General features: G+C 38.3%; 1 protein-coding gene across 4 annotated transcripts in view; it reads right to left on the reverse strand.

Annotated features, from left to right (window-relative positions):
- Positions 1 to 4,926, reverse strand: part of LOC107036260 (choline transporter-like protein 1) — a 25,640-nt gene extending 20,714 nt beyond the window's left edge. For 2 of the 4 annotated variants that reach the window (XM_015254072.1, XM_015254068.1), the window contains exon 1: positions 4,649 to 4,926. The gene's annotated coding sequence lies outside the window, so the exon portion shown is untranslated. Of the gene's footprint in view, positions 1 to 1,905; positions 2,183 to 4,648 lie in introns of those variants that run through there. The other 2 variants (XM_015254069.1, XM_015254070.2) reach the window with 2 other exon arrangements.
- Between the last annotated feature and the right edge of the window lie 2,295 nt (positions 4,927 to 7,221).

Consider the following 7,221-nt stretch of genomic DNA (forward strand, 5'->3'; position numbering starts at 1 on the left):
GGGCGGTGCGGGGAATATTATTGGGGGTTATTTTGTCGGGGAAATTTTGCCCGTCGATCCGAAGTCACGGAACCCTCGGAATCTGAGGGAGATGGAAGAATTTTTGGTAGAAAATTTTTGTAGCTCTCAATTCGCTGTATAAAAAAGCTCTTCACAATAATTCGCTGATGTTAGGAGATATGCGGGAAATTTTGACGTCAATTTAAGGTAATTTTTAGCGTGGATATATGGAAAGGGTCACAAGGGTCACAAAAAAGGAGACTCCGTGGGGTGGAAAATCATTCTTAGAATCATCCGCACTATATTTCGCGATCCGCTCTTGCACCCGGGCCTCAAACATTCACATCTTGTCTGACATCTCTGCTATGAACTCTGCACGGAGAGAAATATTCAATAAAAATTACGTATCTTTTTCGTAATTCCGGAGTGAAATGTGGTTGTAGGAAATTTTGCGGAACTGTCACGGAATTTTTACAGAGCGTTCTGTAATTTTTATCTGAATCGCCTGTGATAAATTACGATACCATCACTTAAATTTTCTGAGTCGATTCCGTAATCGTGAGCGAATTGTGAGTTCCGTTATTTTTACTGAACATTTCTCTCCGTGTGGTTTTGAACTCTGGCCAACATTGTCCAGTGGAGTCTAGGAGTCTCCCCTAGTTGGAAAATCATCCTTAAAATCATTTGCAAATTCGTTCGACAAATACGAATATTGTTGAGAACACATTCATACAAAAAGTAAAAATCTATTTATTTCATCTTTTATTTACGTTTAGTCCAGTAAAATTGATGTGGGGAATTCCAATCTGAGCTCCCCGAGAAGAATTGTATTTCAGAAATATCAGGAAGGTGTTTCATACCTCGTATTTTTCCATTTTAATGTTTCAACATTAGATTCATCAAACAGAAGTATTTTTGTCTTTAAATAGTCAATTTAAGAATCAACAGTGACTAGATTAGGTAGTTTATATAAATGTGTCCGTCTCAGAAGAGGAACCACAGATCGATACATCTCGTACGTTAATCTAGACTGAAATTCGTATTCAACGAATGAATACTTTGGGAAAATTATTTAGTCTACTGTCTGCATATCACGGATTATTTGCATCAAGGAAATATTTTCCATATTGTTGACAAAAATACTAATGTAAAATGAATCAGCACCCCGCGATTAATTTTATCTCTTGTTTAACCCCGTTAATGAAAGACGTTTGATAAGTCGCGAGAACTGACGTTCATCCGAGTTATCAGTTTTTTTTCGATAGCCGCGTCGAGATGATTTAAATAGAATAATTTCATTTGATGATTTGATTTGACAGCCACCGAGCGGTGAAACGGTTCAAGTCGATTTTGAGTATGTGTTAGTTTTCATTGAATATCTTAGAATCTGAGGCAGATAGGAAAATGTTTGTCATAACCTTTTTTATAGCTATTAATTCGCTCTACAAAAAAGGTATTAACAAAAATTTTCCTATCTCCCTCGGATTCGAAGATATTCCTCGAGATGTCAGCTAAGTCGACTTAAATCGTATTACCGATTTTCTACGAAAATATGAAATCTCTTAATCTTAATTTTTTCCATCAATTTCAACAACATTTTCTGTCCAAAATTAACCAAGTTTTCATTTGCCCGAAGAAAATATTTCTCTGTATAAAAAAAATGCTCATCTAAAGTGAACCAAGACCCCGCGAATTTAATTCTTCGTTTCACCGGGTTAATGAAAAACGCTTGATAAGTCGCGAGAATTGACGTTCATCCGAATTACGTCACAAGTTCTGTCGATAGAGTGGAGATGCAGATAAAAATAAAGATGAGATGAGATCTTTTAAATCGGCGAATTGATAGCGCATTATTCTTTCATGCGACTTTTCAGCTCTCGTTGAATTTATCGAATTAATCCTCACCTCTTGCTCTGGATTTTAATCCTCGAGTCACTGGGCACTTCCCTACTAATCCAAGTGTTATTCAATGATTCATACGGGCGGAGTGATAAAGGGGCAATCGGGAGGTGTTAATCTTTTTAATTTTAGAAATCGGTGATGCACGATCCACACTGCACTCGGAATAACGCACGACTGGCACACGTACCTGCCGGATTGAGTCGAAGTGGACGGTTTGTATACTGTTTGCAGCCGGGGATACCGCGGCCCTGGTACTTGTTCGTTTACTACACTCACCGAGATACACTGGAGAACTGTTACGGTGACTGGCCCGCGAGGCCTAGAAAATCGCTTGGCGAACGGTGCCGGCGACACTCCCATACGTGTACAGTGTAATACTGTTCTGGGGGCTTTATCTTGTAGTGGCCGCTTAGTCAACGCGATCGGGTCTTTATTTCTGAGGATCACTCCGTTCGTGAAGTTGAGGGGCACTCAAATATTACGCCACAAAGCATTGTGTTCGTGAAATTCGAAATTCCGCATTTTTGAGTCCGTGTGATTATTTTTGGCTTCAGGAATGCGAATATGCTATTTTCAGACCACGTCTGAATGTATGGGGCCGGTTGTTTTTCGATGATAAGTGAGAAAATAATTGTTGAAATGAATCCAATTGTCATTTTAAATATTCTTCCAATGCTATCTTGACCGAGCTCGATCGTGAGATTGATTACATTATCTGTTGTTGAAAATATTTATTGTGAAACCAATATTCTGGGAAAGGTGAAAGAGTTCAATGTTGGGGGAATGTTGGCTGCCAACGTCGGGGCAATGTTGGCAGCCAACATTGAACCAATGTTGACTGCGTTGGGGCAATGTCGGCTGCCGACATTGGAACAGTGTTGGCTACGTTGGGGCAATGCCGGCTGCCAACATTGGAACAATGTTGGCTACGTTGGGGCAATGTCGGCTGCCAACGTGGGAAAAATATTGGCTACGTTGTGGCAATGTTGGCTGCCAATGTTGGAACAATGTCAACGTCAAAGTGGGGCCATGTTGGATGCCAACGTCGGGGCAATGTTGGCTGCCAGCGTCGGAGCAATATTGGGCGTCAACGCCTGAGCAATATTAGCTGTCAACGTCGGAGCAATATTGGCTACTGATTTCGCGACAATGTTGTCTACCAATGTTGGGGCGATGTTGACTGCCAACGTTGGATCAATGTTGGCAACCAACATTGGGGCGATGAGTTTTTGCAAAAACATATTGACTATCTTGTGACGAAAGCCATTTCCCACTTGTTTCCTACGCATTATTCATTTTCATAATGCATTTATGAATCCATGAAAACTAATTAACTAGATTTGAAATGTGAAGCACAAAACGGAAGCAATTCACAACTGAATGAGGTAAAAGATAAGCGCGCGTCCGTCCTAGTATATTACTATAATCCATCGAAACCACAATAATATAACATTCAATTGGTCTAGACTGAATCTGCAAAAACTAAAATAACAAATTACAGTTGATCGATGTTCGATTCCTCCACGAGATATCGAGAAACAAATCAGGATATTCTCAAGAAAATTTATTCATCAAATAAATTCACCCGATTCTTCAACATGAATACTCCCCAAATTACAATCCCCAACAAGTTCATTAGACCCCTATCGAAGAAGCGCGACCTATCCCACAGTATGAACACGTGCCAGATAACAAACAAGACCCTGGCTCCAAGGTCGCACAAGCAGATACATTAAACTGCTATTCCGCGCTGACTCAGAGTCCATACACTGTTATAAATTTCTTGAAATGTAGTCACAACGTCATCTGAATTTCCGATTTTGTGAGTTTGAATTCAATTTCAAATTAAAGGGGTCACAAAATTTCTCATTCATCTCTCACACGGAAAAATTTATATTTTGAAAAACATATTTAAAAATATCTCAAATTGGCCCAATTTATATAGACAAAAAATATAAAGTTTATATATGTTTTTTATATATTCTTTATAAATTTGAACAGTATATGGAATTGGCCCATATTATATATTTTTTAATATATTTTTTGATTGGGGCTTGAAAATTCAAGAAAATTCACGGAAAAAAATGTACTTGAATTGAGTATAAAATATACTTGATTCAAGGATATTTAAATCAAGTATATTTTATACTCCATTCAAGTACATTTTTTTCCGTGAATTTTCTTGAATTTTCAAGCCCCAATCAAAAAATATATAAAAGAATATATAATATGGGCCAATTCCATATACTTTTCAAATTGATAACGAATATGTAAAAAACATATATAAACTTTATATTTTTTGTTTATATAAATTGGGCCAATTTGAGATATTTTTAAATATATTTTTCAAAATATAAATTCAAGGATATTTAAATCAAGTATATTTTATACTGGAATTAAGAATAATATACTTGAGTCAAGTATATTTTATACTTAATTCGTTTTTTTTTCCGTGTTGGGTTCTTCGTGTTAAACAATCAGTGATTTTTCAATGAAAGCTTGAAATTCAGAAAAGTTGTTGCCTGAATTTTTAAAATTGTCAATGTTTTTCAGTACCGTATCCCTGAAAATTGAGAATTACTTAAATACTCAAGAAATTAGCTGATGCGTCAATGCAGAAATATACAAAAATTTCCTGTAACTTAGTGTTGGTATAAATTGAAAATGTTTTCTTTTTCACTTGAAATTTCAAGAGTAATTTTCAACAGCGTAGATCCCTCTCAATTCGTCCAATATTCTGCCTTACCTGTCCTGCAGCCGCTGTTCACCTGAACGAAGAAAATATCTCGATTTTAGGGAAGCGGATACGTCAGAGGAGATCTCCAACGCAGTTACAGCATCTCCCGGGGAAAACGTCGATACTCAGCGTCACTTCATCTACTCTAAAACGAGATACATCCGGATTTTCCTCGACTCCTTTACGATCATCAAATAATTAAATCCCTCATGAAATTTTTTACGAGTCTTTTTCGAGACTCTCGTTATCCGCGAAATTCGATGTGGCGGGATGACGCGAGACCGACACACTGCTATACCGGTCTCTCTCGCGCCAGTACAAGGATGTTACCGGATAATAAAACGAGTAATACTGCAAGAACATCCTGAGCGCCACTTAGTGGAGTTCCTCCGAAGTTTCCTGTCGCGGGACGGTTTGAAAATTCTAAATCCCCCACCAGAAGCTTTATTTATCGACGATCCGCCGACGGAAGCGGCCACATGCCACCGATGCTGATGATTTTTTCACAGAAATCCAGAGTGAGAATAAAAAAACAGGAAAAAAACCGAAAGGACGAATTTATTTCAAAACGGGGATCGCCATCAATATATAATTTCTGTAATATTACAAGAATTTAACGTTTGTAATATGTTGATCTAATTTTTCAAATAATATAATATTAATAATCTGATTTTTTCGAATAATGATGTATTTAACATTTGTTAATACACTGATAGAAAAGGTGGAACGATTCAGTTGCACCAAACGAGGCTTCTTAACTGTTACCGCGATTCGTTAATAGTTAACGAATTCTGGTAATAGTTACAAAGTCGCGTTTGGTTCGACTAAACGGTTCTATCAGTGTACGAAACGGTAAATTTACCACTAAGTGAATAATTCAAATTTCTTAAAAGGGGATTTTCGGTTACACAAATAATCATCAATCTCCCTACCTCAATTATCGATTGATAAAATAGTTGAAAATTTGAATATTTGAATTGATGAGACTTTAGTATTCAAAAAATTTGAGAGTGATGTTGACCAATTGCTGGCTACAATATTTAACTGTAATTAAATATTATGAATTTGGCTATCCCAGTTTCGAAAACCTCCGGAAGAAAAATATTCGTCCCTGGTATCTGAAAAAAAAAGATTGACCAACTGATTAAAATCAAATGTCCAAGGCGTTCACTACACGCAGCGAAAACGAATGTCTGAATTCCACACACAGCGTAGCCCGGCCGAAGGGTAGAGCTACTTTAAAATGACACACGCATTTATTAAACCCAATAAGATCCGACTTTAGCGCCAAAGAATTACACGAATTCTGGTAATATTTAAAATTCGCGTTTGGTTCGACTAAACGGTTCTATCAGTGTACGAAACTGTAAATTTACCACTAAGTGAATAATTCAAATTTCTTAAAAGGGGATTTTCGGTTACACAAATAATCATCAATCTTCCTACCTCAATTATCGATTGATAAAACAGTCGAAAATTTGAATATTTGAATTGATGATACTTTAGTATTCAAAAAATTTGAGAGTGATGTTGACTCATTGCTGGCTACAATATTTAACTGTAATTAAATATTATGAATTTGGCTATCCCAGTTTCAAAAACCTCTGGAAAAAAAATATTCGTCCCTGGTATCTGAAAAAAAAAAGATTGACCAACTGATTAAAATCAAATGTCCAAGGCGTTCACTATACGCAACGAAAACGAATGTCTGAATTCCACACACAGCGTAGCCGGGCCGAAGGGTAGAGCTACTTTAAAATGACACACGCATTTACTAAACCCAATAAGATCCGACTTTAGCGCCAAAGAATTACACAACACACCCGTTAAAGACAAAAAAATCACTGCAGCGACTGTCAAAATAAATTCACAGCCCCCAAATCACGTAACCGTCCTCCCTCGTAAATAGCCCATCAAGTGTTGATACTGAACACCAAATAAAATCGCAGTCCGTTGAATTTAAAACGCGACGTCGAATATGTTGAGGTATTTTTAAGAATCATGTTCATCTTTTTCGTGTTTCATTCCTCGCGGGAGTTTTCCTCTGAGGTGGAGGATATGTGTCATGTCCATTTCACCATGAAATATTACGACTCGGCCACACACGATCGATGGGATAAGGGATGCAGTGACGCGTGGTGTACACCCAGCCCCTCTCTCTTTTCAGTGTACGTACGGGCTGGGGTGAGAGGGGAGAAGAATCCAGCAAAGCCCAAAAGCCACAGGGGGACAAAGTGAACGAGGGCATACAAGGGTGGTCAAAAGGGTAGGGATGAGCTACAGCTACGGCTCTGGAAAATTCCCGTGCAAGACCCCATACCCCCGGCAACATCTTTTCTCCGGTCTTGTGTGCTACACTGGCTGTAGCCAAAGCCCATATCGACTAGAAATGGCAAAGCGAATTGTCCGTTTATCTTGGCAGTTGCTCGCTACGTGGCCGGGGGATGATTCACGCTTGGGACGCATCTTCCTTAGGAATAAAGAATAATAAAAAAGGGGGAGGGGGGGAGGGGCTTCTCCCGGAGGAGAGGACCGCGGTGAAACCAGAAGGTTGACTCGACCCAAGGGCCTCCTTCATTTTC

This window comes from Diachasma alloeum, unplaced genomic scaffold, assembly GCF_001412515.2.
Source record: "Diachasma alloeum isolate Michigan unplaced genomic scaffold, Dall2.0 Dall_scaffold_00208, whole genome shotgun sequence".
Lineage (NCBI taxonomy): Eukaryota > Metazoa > Arthropoda > Insecta > Hymenoptera > Braconidae > Diachasma > Diachasma alloeum.